This window comes from Vicia villosa, linkage group LG6 (genome assembly GCF_029867415.1).
Source record: "Vicia villosa cultivar HV-30 ecotype Madison, WI linkage group LG6, Vvil1.0, whole genome shotgun sequence".
Lineage (NCBI taxonomy): Eukaryota > Viridiplantae > Streptophyta > Magnoliopsida > Fabales > Fabaceae > Vicia > Vicia villosa.
Window position 1 is genome coordinate 95,003,739 of NC_081185.1, and position 12,266 is coordinate 95,016,004.

The 12,266-nt window shown below is 39.0% G+C and overlaps 1 non-coding gene across 1 annotated transcript; it reads left to right on the forward strand.

Annotated features, from left to right (window-relative positions):
• The first annotated feature begins 4,109 nt into the window (after positions 1 to 4,109).
• LOC131615342 (small nucleolar RNA R71) lies at positions 4,110 to 4,216 on the forward strand. The gene has a single exon (XR_009287762.1). It is a non-coding gene; the product is annotated as a small nucleolar RNA R71 (small nucleolar RNA).
• Positions 4,217 to 12,266: the final 8,050 nt, after the last annotated feature.

Below are 12,266 nucleotides of genomic sequence, written 5' to 3' on the forward strand. Positions count from 1 at the left end.
AATACTGGTGGTCTAGTATAACCATTGTTACCATTATATTGCTCAGCAGAGCCAGATGTGGATGCAGGTGGGTTTGTTGGAATTTCACCAGCCATCTTTTACTGAAGCGTTTTTCTCTTCCTGAATCTTTTCTAAACACGGTTAAGTGCTTGCACCTTAGAACCGGTGCTCTGATGCCAATTGAAGGATAGAAAAACACTTAGAAAGGGGGGGTTTGAATAAGTGTAGTCTAAAAACTTGAACTATAAAAACAAATTGCACAGTTATTTTTATCCTGGTTCGTTGTTAACTAAACTACTCCAGTCCACCCCCTTGGAGTGATTTACCTCACCTGAGGATTTAATCCACTAATCTCAACAGATTACAATGGTTTTCCACTTAGCCCACGACTAAGTCTTCTAGAGTATCCTGATCACAACCTGATCACTCTAGGAACAACTGCTTAGACACAAGCTAAGACTTTCTAGAGTATCCTGACCACCACGTGATCACTCTAGTTACAACTGCTTAGACACAAGCTAAGACTTCCTAGAGTATCCTGATCACACTTGATCACTCTAGTTACTTACAAATTAATGTAATCAATTCTAAGAGTATTACAATGCTTCTGAAAAGTTATAATCACAACAGTGATATTTCTCTTAAAGTTTAAGCTTAATCTCACTAATATATTACAACAGCAATGTAGTGAGCTTTGATGAAGATGAAGTTTGTGAGCTTTGATTTGAACAGCGTTTCAGCAAGTTAGTATTCACAGAATTCGTCAGAATCGGTTAACCTTGCTTCTCATCAGAACTTCATATTTATAGGAACTTGAGAAGATGACCGTTGGGAGCATTTAATGCTTTGCGTATTCCGTACAGCATTGCATTTAATGTTTCACTCTTTTGTCAACTACCTCGAGCCTTGTTTACGCTGTGTCTACTGACGTTGCCTTTAATAGCTTCTAACGGTCCTTTTGTCAGTCAGCGTAGCCTTCCATCTTGTACTTGCTTCTGATCTAATGTTTGTGTATACAACGTTTGAATATCATCAGAGTCAAACAACTTGGTGCAGAGCATCTTCTTGTCTTCTGACCTTGAAGTGCTTCTGAGCGTGATACCATGAGAACTTCAGTGCTTCTGCTTTTGAACTCAAGTTCTTCTGATGCTTCCATAGACCCATGTTCTGATTCTGCTTTGACCATCTTCTGATGTCTTGCCAGACCATGTTCTGATGTTGCATGCTGAACCTTCTGAGTCAAAGCTTCTGAGCGCTGATTTGTGCATACTCTTTATATATTTCCTGAAAGGGAAATTGCAGTGTATTAGAGTACCACATTATCTTACACAAAATTCATATCCTTGTTATCATCAAAACTAAGAATATTGATCAGAACAAATCTTGTTCTAACAGAAATGGCATTTTTCCCTATTGAGTACTAGGTTGACGCTTACACATCGTTTGAGCACTAATTCAAGGTTCGCTAGGCATGTTTCAAAACTTCCTCCACAAACAGAGAAGTCGTCCATAAAAACCTCCATTATTCCATCCAGGAAATCGGCAAATATTGCCATCATGCATCTCTGGAAGTTGCGGGTGCATTGCAAAGTCCGAAAGGCATTCGTGTATAAGCGAACGTACCATAAGGACATGTAAATGTGGTCTTTTCTTGGTCGTCAGGGTGAATAGGAATTTGGAAAAATCCGGAGTATCCATCCAGATAACAGAAATGTGAGTGTTTAGCTAGGCGTTCGAGCATTTGATCTATGAATGGTAAAGGGAAGTGATCCTTGCGAGTGGCTTTGTTTAGCTTCCTATAGTCAATGCACATTCTCCATCCAATTTGGGTACGTTGTGCTTTAGATTCGCCTTCTGCGTTAGTGATTACGGTAACTCCTCCTTTCTTAGGTACGACATGAACAGGACTAACCCATTTACTATCAGATATTGGATATATGATTCCGGCTTCTAATAGTTTTTGAATTTCCTTTTTAACAACATCGCTCATGATGGGATTTATTCGTCTTTGATGCTCCCTAGAGGTTTTGCAATCTTCTTCGAGCATAATGCGATACATACAGAGGGAAGGACTTATTCCTTTCAGATCTGATATGTTATATCCTAGAGCGGTTGGGTATTTTCTTAGGACAGTGAGTAGTTTTTCGGTCTCGGTTTGTCGTAAATCGGCATTAACTATGACGGATCGGTTAAGTTCTTCGTCTAGGAATTCATACCTTAGGTCAGTAGGTAGTGTTTTAAGTTCTATAGCAGGTTTCTTAGGTCCAGGTATAGGATCAGGAGTTAATGCTAAACATTCACTCAGGTGGTTATCTTGATATTCCCCACGCCAGTTGTCATCTTCAAAAATAGGCGGTATAGGAATTCTTAGGATCTCGGTTTCCTTATGTGGTTCGGATTTTATTTCATCCACACACTCATCGATGATGTCGGTAGAGCAGCATGTGTCCATTATAGAAGGTGCTTTCAGGAATTGAGAAAGAATGAATTCAATCTTCTCTTCTCCGACTTCGAAGGTAAGCTTTCCTCGTTTAACGTCTATAATTGCACCAGCAGTTGCTAAGAATGGTCTTCCTAATATGATCGGGATGTTAGAATCTTCTTGGATATCCATTATGATGAAGTCAGTTGGGATGTAGAATTGGCCTACACGCACAGGGATATTTTCTAACATTCCTACAGGGTATTTAACTAAACAGTCAGCTAGTTGAAGAGACATTCTCGTTGTCTTAAGCTCGCCCAAATTTAGTTTCTTACAGGTTGAAAGAGGAATCAAACTAACACTGGCTCCTAAGTCGCACAAGGCTTTTTCTATAATAGTCTTTCCTATTACGCAGGGTATGGAAAAACTACCAGGATCTTTTAGTTTGGGAGGCATGTTATTTTGGATGATAGCACTACATTCAGCGGTAAGCGTTACAGTTTCGTTATCCTCGAGTTTCTTTTTGTTTGATAGAATTTCTTTTAAGAATTTAGCGTACGAAGGCATCTGATTTATAGCTTCTGTGAAAGGTATGGTTATGTTTAATTGTTTCAGAAGTTCTACAAATTTTTTAAATTGCGCTTCGGTTTTGGATTTAGCTAATCTCTGAGGGTAAGGAATTGGTGGCTTATAAGGTGGTGGTGGAACGTAAGGTTTTTCTTTTTCAGGTTCCACTTCGGTGTTGTTCTCATTGGTCTTAGCAGTTTGATCATCAGTTGATGTCTTTTTGGTTTCCCTTGGCTCTTGTTGTGACATGGGTGCGTTTTGAGTTCTAGGATCGATAGGTCCATCGTATTTCATTCCACTTCATAGTGTTATCGCGTTCGCATGTCCCTTAGGATTAGGTTGTGGTTGAGCAGGAAACGTGCCAGCAGGGGCAGCAGTAGGTGCTTGTTGTTAAGCTACTTGTGAGATTTGTGTTTCTAACATTTTGTTATGTGTAGCTAAAGCATCTACTTTGTTTGATAATTGTTTTAGTTGCTCACTATTATGGATGTTTTGATTCAGGAAGTCTTTGTTGGTTTGTTGTTGGGAAGCTATAAAATTTTCCATCATGATTTCTAGATTCGACTTCCTAGGGGCGTTTTGAGCAGCTACAGGCGCTTTTTGATAGCCAGGTGGGACAACAGGTGCTTGTCCAGGCGCGTACAACGCATTGTTGTTCTTATACGAAAAGTTTGGGTGGTTCTTCCATCCAGGGTTGTACGTGTTAGAATAAGGGTTTCCTTAAGCGTAGTTTACTTGATCAGATGGGATACCAGTCAAGAGTTGACATTCGGCAACTACGTGTCCAGTTAATCCACAAATTTCGCAGTTAGGTGCTACAGCAGCCGCGGTGGCTGAAGGAGTGATGGTTAAATTTTCGATTTTTTGAGTTAAAGCGTCTACTTTAGCGTTAACGCGGTCTATACCACTTACTTCATACATTCCTCCTTTGGTTTGGGTTTTCTCTAGAGCAGCTCGTTCTCCTCCCCATTGATAATGGTTTTGTGCCATGTTCTCTATGAGGTTGTATGCTTCATCATGGGGTTTGTCCATTAATGCTCCGCCAGCAGCGGCATCTATAGTCATTTTAGTGTTATAAAGTAGACCACCATAGAAAGTATGGATGATCAGCCATGGTTTGAGTCCATGATGAGGGCATAGTCTAAGCATATCCTTGTATCGTTCCCAAGCTTCGAAGAGTGATTCGTTATCTTTTTGGGTAAATTCGTTGATTTGACCTCTTAGTATAGCGGTTTTGCTAGGCGGAAAATATCTAGCTAAGAATACTCTCTTCAATTCGTCCCATGTAGTTATGGAATTAGAAGTCAGGGATTGAAGCCACGCTCTAGCTCTATCTCTCAAGGAGAAAGGAAAGAGGCGTAATCGAATAGCTTCGGAACTAACGTTGTTAGCTTTGACAGTGTCGGCATATTGCACGAACACAAATAAGTGGAGATTAGGATCGTCTGTAGGGCTTCCAGAGAATTGGTTCTGTTGAACAGCTTGTACCAATGAAGGTTTCAGTTCGAAATTGTTCGCCTCAATCGCAGGTGGTGCGATACTTGAGTGCGGTTCAACGCGTGAAGGAGCGGCATAGTCTCTAAGAGGACGAATAGCAGCCATCTCTAACTTCGGGGTAATTTGATTGATTTGATCAGTAAATATCAATTCCTGATTAATCGGAATTAGTGCTACTTCGGGAAGATTGCGAGCTCGACGTTTGACGTTAATAAAACGTTCGATCTCGTTAATTCGTTGTATTAAATCTCCTCCTTGTGAACGAGTATTTGGCATACAATCGTTCAAAAAAGAAAGGAAACAATTGCCCTAGTCTCTACGGTGTAACAGTGAGTTACGATATCGACTTAAATAGTCCCCAGCAACGGCGCCAAAAACTTGATCGCGACTTTACATGTCTATTAATCTGATGACTGCAAGTGCACAGTCGTGTCGTGTAGTTTTAAAAGATATCGAATCCACAGGTGTCATACCCCAAAATTTGCCTTCCATATTCCATTTACAATAATTCAAAGTTCAAGATTCAATTCCAAAGCCTTGCTCAAACAATCCCAAGATCCACAGTCAACTGATTCAAACCTGAAGGTCAACTACAATCAAAGCATGATTCAAACCTATGATCATTGGTCAAACATCAAGCATAGAGGTGCATAACCATCATTTGATCAAAGATTGATCATGATTCCATTAATAGAAACTCAGAGATGAACAAATACAAAAAGGTTCAAATTAGGGTTTCTTTAGGAGAAGGTCAACCCAACTTTGACTGGGCATAACTTTCACATGGAACATCAAAAATTCCCCACTCAAAGCCTATTTTGAAGGAAATTGGATTCTCTACAACTTTGTCTCTCACAAGCCAGGGCTAGAAATGCTTCATTTGAGAGTTATAGTACAAAAGATTACAGGTCATTTTCAAGCATCCTTCAAAAGCAGTTTTTTTGCAAAGAGGATATGATCAAGATAAAAGCTCCAAATGAAAAATATGTTCCAAAGTGGCTTGTAGAGGACATCTTGTGGTTTCCAAAAAGTACTAGAACTCCCTCATAGCTTAAAAATTGAGTGAGATATGATTGATCAAAGTTGGGTGATTTTTGAAGGCAAAATGTGAAATAAGAAGGTTCAAATTGGATTTCTTGCAAATAGGCCCATACTTTTATGACTTAAATTTGGCCCACAAGTTATCCAAAACATATGACACGAATTATCTCATTTTATTTGATTTTACACAATTTTATTTCATTTAAAATTGATTTTTAATGATTTAAATAAATGGGAAATCAAATATTTTGGTAGAAAATATATTTTGGCCAATTCCAAACAACATTAATGGCAAAATATATCTAATTTTCGTGCATAAATCAAATGGAGAAGATTGATACAATATTTGCCAAATATGGTAACTTATGAATCAGGAATAAAGTGAATTTTCTCAAACATGGCAAAGTTGGACTTAGTGATCATTGGGCTTCAAATTCTTGACCTAATACAAGCCTATAAGTATCTGAAGCTATGCACATGAATAGGGGTTGAAAGGTTCCGGTCAGAGGCAAGGCATCAAGAACAAAAATTCTCCAAGAAAACTCGGATTCGGATTGAGGGATTGAGGAGTTTTCGCGAGGATTTGAGCATTGCTACACGTTCGTGGGATCATTCTGAAGTTGTTTGAACACTTGCATAGCATCAATAACCCCAGAACGACCTCCAATTGGCCAAGGTATGCGCTTCTGAAACATGGCTCGATTGGGTTGATTCATGCATCTCCATAGGTTTTTTATTGTGTATTATAATTGCTCTTGGTGCTGTGAATGTTTGTGATGCGTTAATTTAATTCCTGGGCGTGTTTGATGCTATTCACCATTGATAGACATTTAGGGTTCTATGAGTTTTGAATTGGGGGTTTTCACTAGAGATAAAATTAGGTTAAAATAATCATATGAATGAATTCGCATGGTGAAAACAAGGGGAACAAGATGAGTGCGCTAGATTTATATGCGTTCAGGTGCAGTTCGCTATTTTCCAGGCTTGTTGGCTACGAACGAAATCGTAGCAAATTCCTAGCTATGTTTGCAGAGATTTACAGGGTTCGTTGGGGGAGACGATGGCGTGGCGTTACGCCATTGGCCGGTTTGAAATTCACGCGCAAAAGAGGCCCAGGATTCTTTACTATGTATATTATATTCTGTGTGCATCCATTAATCAGGTTCGTCCGCTGGTTGGGATGGTGAACGCACGCGTGTGTTGTCTCTAGGGTCCAGGGTTCGATCCCTGGCCCTTGTTATTATTTTTTCTAAATTTCCTTGTGTAATCCCATGTGCTCAGCCTGTGTGCCCTATCATAGTCCCTCTAAAATCTGACCATTAAATTACCATTAAACCAGATCCAACGCACCTGGGACCTGATGTCTATAACATAAACCCTCAAAGCTGCCACACTGAATATAAATCCTAATTAACTTAAATAATTTTAATTATTTATTTTGGTTTTAATTGAAATATCTTTTTTAATATAATTAATTATATAATAATTATTTTTTAATAAAATAAGTATATAATGATTATATTAAGAATTTTAATTTGTTGTTCGTGCCGATTAAATCGATTAATCGCTATGGTCAACAATAATTTTAATTAAAATGCTATTTAATTAAAATAAAAATTAAATTATATTCGATTAAATGGTTGCAACTATCTTATTAGTTGTGATGATTAATCCTTTCTTTTTTTCTAACTTCAAATTTGTTATTCTTTTTAATCGAATCAATCGATTGCGAGGGGTAACAATGCAAATCAATTCATAAAATTATTAAAAAATATTATAATTCATTATTAGTGATAATGGAATCGATCGATTAGAATTGGTAATGATACAACTATTAATCTGTTAACTATGGTAATTGAATCAATCGATTATCGCGGTTAATAGTACAAATCAAAATCAGGGTTGTACGCCCAAATCTTAAAAAAAACACTTTTCAAACCTTTCAAAACCACAAATTTCAAACATACGGATTTCCATCCTCATTCAAAACTACGACAGGCCAGTCAAAAAGCCTTCAAACCATTCAAACTCTAACTCTAAGGGCGTACAACCCTTGCCCCGAACTACGTTGACTCTGATTCTCCCTAAGGAGATACGTAGGCACTTGGATAACCAAGGCGAGTCCCCTTCCCTCTAAATCTCATTTTTCCCGATTTTTATTTCCTAAATTATAAACCTTTAATAATGATAATTGTTTGCCTTGACCCTGTCTGTCATCTTTCTTTATCTTCTGCCATAAACCTTGACTCTGTAATGCAAACCATAGGAAAGGGTTGAGGGTGCCTAACACCTTCCCTCGACCTGAATATAGTATCTTACCCTGATCTCTTAACTGCGCGAGGTTTCCTATTCGCCTTGGTAGAATAGGTGGCGACTCTAAAAGTCTATTTTTAGGGCAGGTTGCTACAGCTGGCGACTCTGCTGGGGATAACTTAAATGGTGAATACTATGCTCCTATAGGTTTTAGGTTTTGGCAGGGTTTAGGTTTGGCAACTTTTTTTTTGGGGTTAGGCTAACGTGCTTTTTTCAGGGTTTGTAATTATTTTTTTTAAATTTTGTTTATTTATTTATTTTTATCTAAAAATATTTAATTATTTAGGATATGTTTATATCTAATCGCTTATGTGAATATATTTACATTTTATTGCCTGTTATATTTTTATGTGCACTGCTGGATATTATGTCGTGTTAAAACCCTAAGTGTGGGAGTTAACTTTGAGATCAATAGGGGACATTAATCGCCTACGAGTCTCATTGATAACTCCACTCGGAGTGGGTTGAGTATTCGGAAATGTCCAAAACGAGGCTTGACTTTGTTGAGGGCAGGACTGGATACTTGGCTGATCTCTCCGAGAACCTACCCCAAAAATTCGAACCTCATGGATAAAATGAGTTGTTCTAAAATCCGAAGAGACAAAAAGTCTCAGAGGCTACGAACGACCCCATGAGACCTTCTAGAACCCCCCTATAAAAAGGTTGGCTCCCAAGAGCCGCTACGTCGAACCTATGAACTTATGTGATTATGTGCAATATGTATATATATATATATATATATGTGTTGATCAATATTTTGTTATTTATTATTCCTTTTTCCATTCATCATACATCATGGGCATTCTTGCATCATATTTTATTCAAAAAGAAAGAAAAAAGGATATCATGCATATCATGCATGGCATACACATCATTTTCATGGCATTAAGAGAAGATTTCTCTTCTATTTCACGAACAAGGGACCATTGGGAAGAATAATCTAACATCCCGACCGTCTTATCAAACAAGGTTTCACAAAAGAGATCAATGGATCAGCTGGAACAGAATCAAGCCGCTCTTCATGAGGAGGTGGATCAACTAAAGGTTAGTATGGAAGAAGTTAAAGGAGGTATGACTCAGATGCTAGGATTCATGAAGGCCCTCCTGGATAAACAAGAAAAAGCAAAAGAGTTTCAGTCTGGGGATACCCTGGTTCAGGATAAGATCCCTAACGACGAAAACCCGCTGCTAGGATTTGTTTCAGGCTTTGGCCCAACTAAGGACAAATCTCATGCCCGATCTGTCAGGAGAGCTATCCAGTTCCAAGAGAAAGGAGAGACCTCCCAAGAAGGATTTGTCCCCACTCCACAAACGAAAGGGACAACCCGCACAGTTCGCATTCCTGCTAGCAATGTCCCTAGGGATGATGATTACCTGGATCTACAATACGGAGTGCAAGAGGTGGACAACACAGACCAAGCACCTCAGACGCAACAGTCTAATCCCAACTCTAGGGAAGACTCCAAGGATAGTGAACAAATCAAGGCGCTGGAAGAGAGACTAAAAGTGGTAGAAGGATACGATGTCTTCGACGTGGATGCCTTCGAAATGAGCTTAGTCTCAGACTTGACTATCCCACACAAATTGAAGATTCTAGACTTCGAAAAATACAAAGGGCTCACGTGTCTGAGAAATCACTTGCGCATGTATGTGCGAAAAATGGCTGCTTATGCTCACGATCAAAAGCTGATGATACACTTCTTCCAAGAGAGTTTAAGCGGAGAGTCTATTGACTGGTACATGCAATTGGAGAAATCCTATATCAGAAGCTGGAATGATCTGGCTAACACATTCTTGAAGCAATACAAGTACAACTTGGACATGGCACCCAATCGGATGCAATTACAAAACATGTCACAGAAGAAGGATGAATCATTCAAGGAGTATGCCCAAAGGTGGAGGGAAATGGCTTCTCGAGTCCAACCTCCCCTAATGGAAAAAGAACTGGTGGACATATTTATGAGAACTTTGCAAGGACCATACTACGACAAGATGGTCGGAAGCATATCTTCAGGGTTCTCGGACTTGGTAGTCATTGGCGAAAGAATTGAGGATGGGATCAAAAATGGGAAGATACAAGGGGCACCCTCAAGTTCCTATCACACAAAGAAGTCGTATGACGGAAAAAAGGAATCCAACGCTGTGGGGGCGATCATGGGTAATCAGACCCCAGTATCACAACAAAGGGATCAACAAAAGCAACAGGGTGGCCAACGCACCTGGAGGTCCAAGCCCAAACGATCATTCACTCCGTTGTACATGCCATTGTCTCAAGCTTTGCAACGTCTGCTCAGTCAGAACCTGGTAACTTTGCTGCCTCCATGCTCAGCTCCAGCTAACCCCGCTCCTGGGTACAAGCATTATGCTAGGTGCGCTTATCACTCAGATAGTCCTGGTCATGATACAGAGGATTGTGGGCCGTTGAAACACAAGATCCAAGATTTAATTGAAGAAGGACTCATTGAGTTCGAAGAGCCTCGCAAGTCTAATGCTATAAGTGGCTAGAATGAGGGTTTTCTTAGATCATTAGTTGTTTTCATTTGCAATTTCCTTTCAGTTTGTTTAAACATTGGTCTTACGATATATGCTGTGTACTTTACAATAATCATCAATGCATTGCCTACGTTTGTCTTGATTCATTCCTAGTGTTCTCACTATATTTAAAACTGTGTTTTTACCCGGTTTTCTCATTTGTGATATTCAACTCTCGTTAAAAGTCGTACGCCTTTAGAGGGAGAATGACGAAAACGATACCACAATTTCATACACTACGCTTTCGAACAGACCGTGTTGACGATGTACAGGCATTGTTTCAATTCCTAAATAACGGAGATATAAGGATGTTAATCCCTTGTCAACCCCTTTGAGCCTAAAGAAGTAGGAGTTTTCCTTCATATAAAATAAAACCCTTAATACCTAACCTGGGGTAGGGTAGTTGCTCAGTTAACTTAATTATTCCAAGTTGTTCCTTTGAACATAATCACCGATGGTTCCCCGTCATCATTAAGTCCGGCAGTCAATATCCGCAAAGAAAAAAGAGAAAGCAATGCAAGGACCTGCTAAGTCAAAACCTATTAAGGAGACTTAGGCAAAATTGGGGCATCCCGCCGACTGTAGTTTTAAAACAAATAGTTCAGGCAAAAGTTAGGGATAACAAAGTCGAAAAGAGGTCACTATATACCTTCGACAAAAGGAAGATATTACAAAAAAAGGAGAATGACTGCCCCTGCAGATAAACCTTTGGTTTTTGAACCGTCATAAATGTCAACGTCATAATTCCCAAATTTTTTTGGAGACTAAATGCATAGTTAACTGAGCATAGGACTGGAGAACATCACGAAGAGAGGGATGGGTACAAATAAACTTTGAGCCACTATCCTTGTTTCCTAAAACCGTGAACCAGGCCACGTTACAACCCTTAAAAGTCCTAACTGAAGCATGGTTAGTTCGAAAGCATGTTGTTACCAAAGGTGTCCCGACTCCTTAAGGTCTACTATAACTCTTGAGTTGATATCACTTTCTTACAAAAAAAAAACTTCGTTTTTACTCAAAAATGTTTTTAAACTTTCAAGACAGACATATGCATTCGCATCTTATGAATTTCATTACAAAGTACACTTGTCTATGTGGATGCAGATGTTTAAACATCAGGGAGAACTTGCATGGGGCATGGCTAATGGCTAAAAATCCTACTGACTGACAAAGTAGCTTTAAAAACTCGTCAAAAGAAGAAACATCCCTTACGCATGACTGGGATGGCTAATGTGTACACATGGCATAACTCGTAATTATACCATTTACATGGGGCAAATCTAATCAAGATCCATAGAATCTCTCTCAGACGCTGAATAGCCAATGGGGCAAACCCATTACCTGGGGGCACGTTGCAAAGGTCACTCAGTAGCAGATGGTGTCAATGCCACTCCCACATCCTTTCTAGGAACCTGTATAGGATATTTCTCAATCTGTCCATATAGTCTTCTTTAAGACATGTTCAAATACTTTTTACCCTTTCTAGGAGCCTTTTTCAGACAGTCTTTTAAAGACCCACCTTCTTATCCTTTCTATTTTCAAACCCTTTCAGACAGTCTTCTCTAAGACATATTCATTTCCAAGAACCTTTTCTAGGTAGTCTTCTGTAAGACATCTCTTAACTTTTTCCAGTTAGTCTTTTAAGACATATTCCAACTTCTCTTATGCTTTCAAGAACCTTGTCAAACTTTGTTTAAAGTACAGAGTCTTTTCTAAGTCAGTTCACCATCCTTTCTAGGGTGATCTTCTTCAAGATGTTTTTTTCCCTAAGTTTTGTTTAAAACCCCACATTCCTTAAAACAGTCTTTATCCTCTATAGGAATATTTTTGACCCCCTGCACAAACACATCCCTTTGAGCTTTGTTTAAGGCGCAATCTTGTTTAAGACAATTTC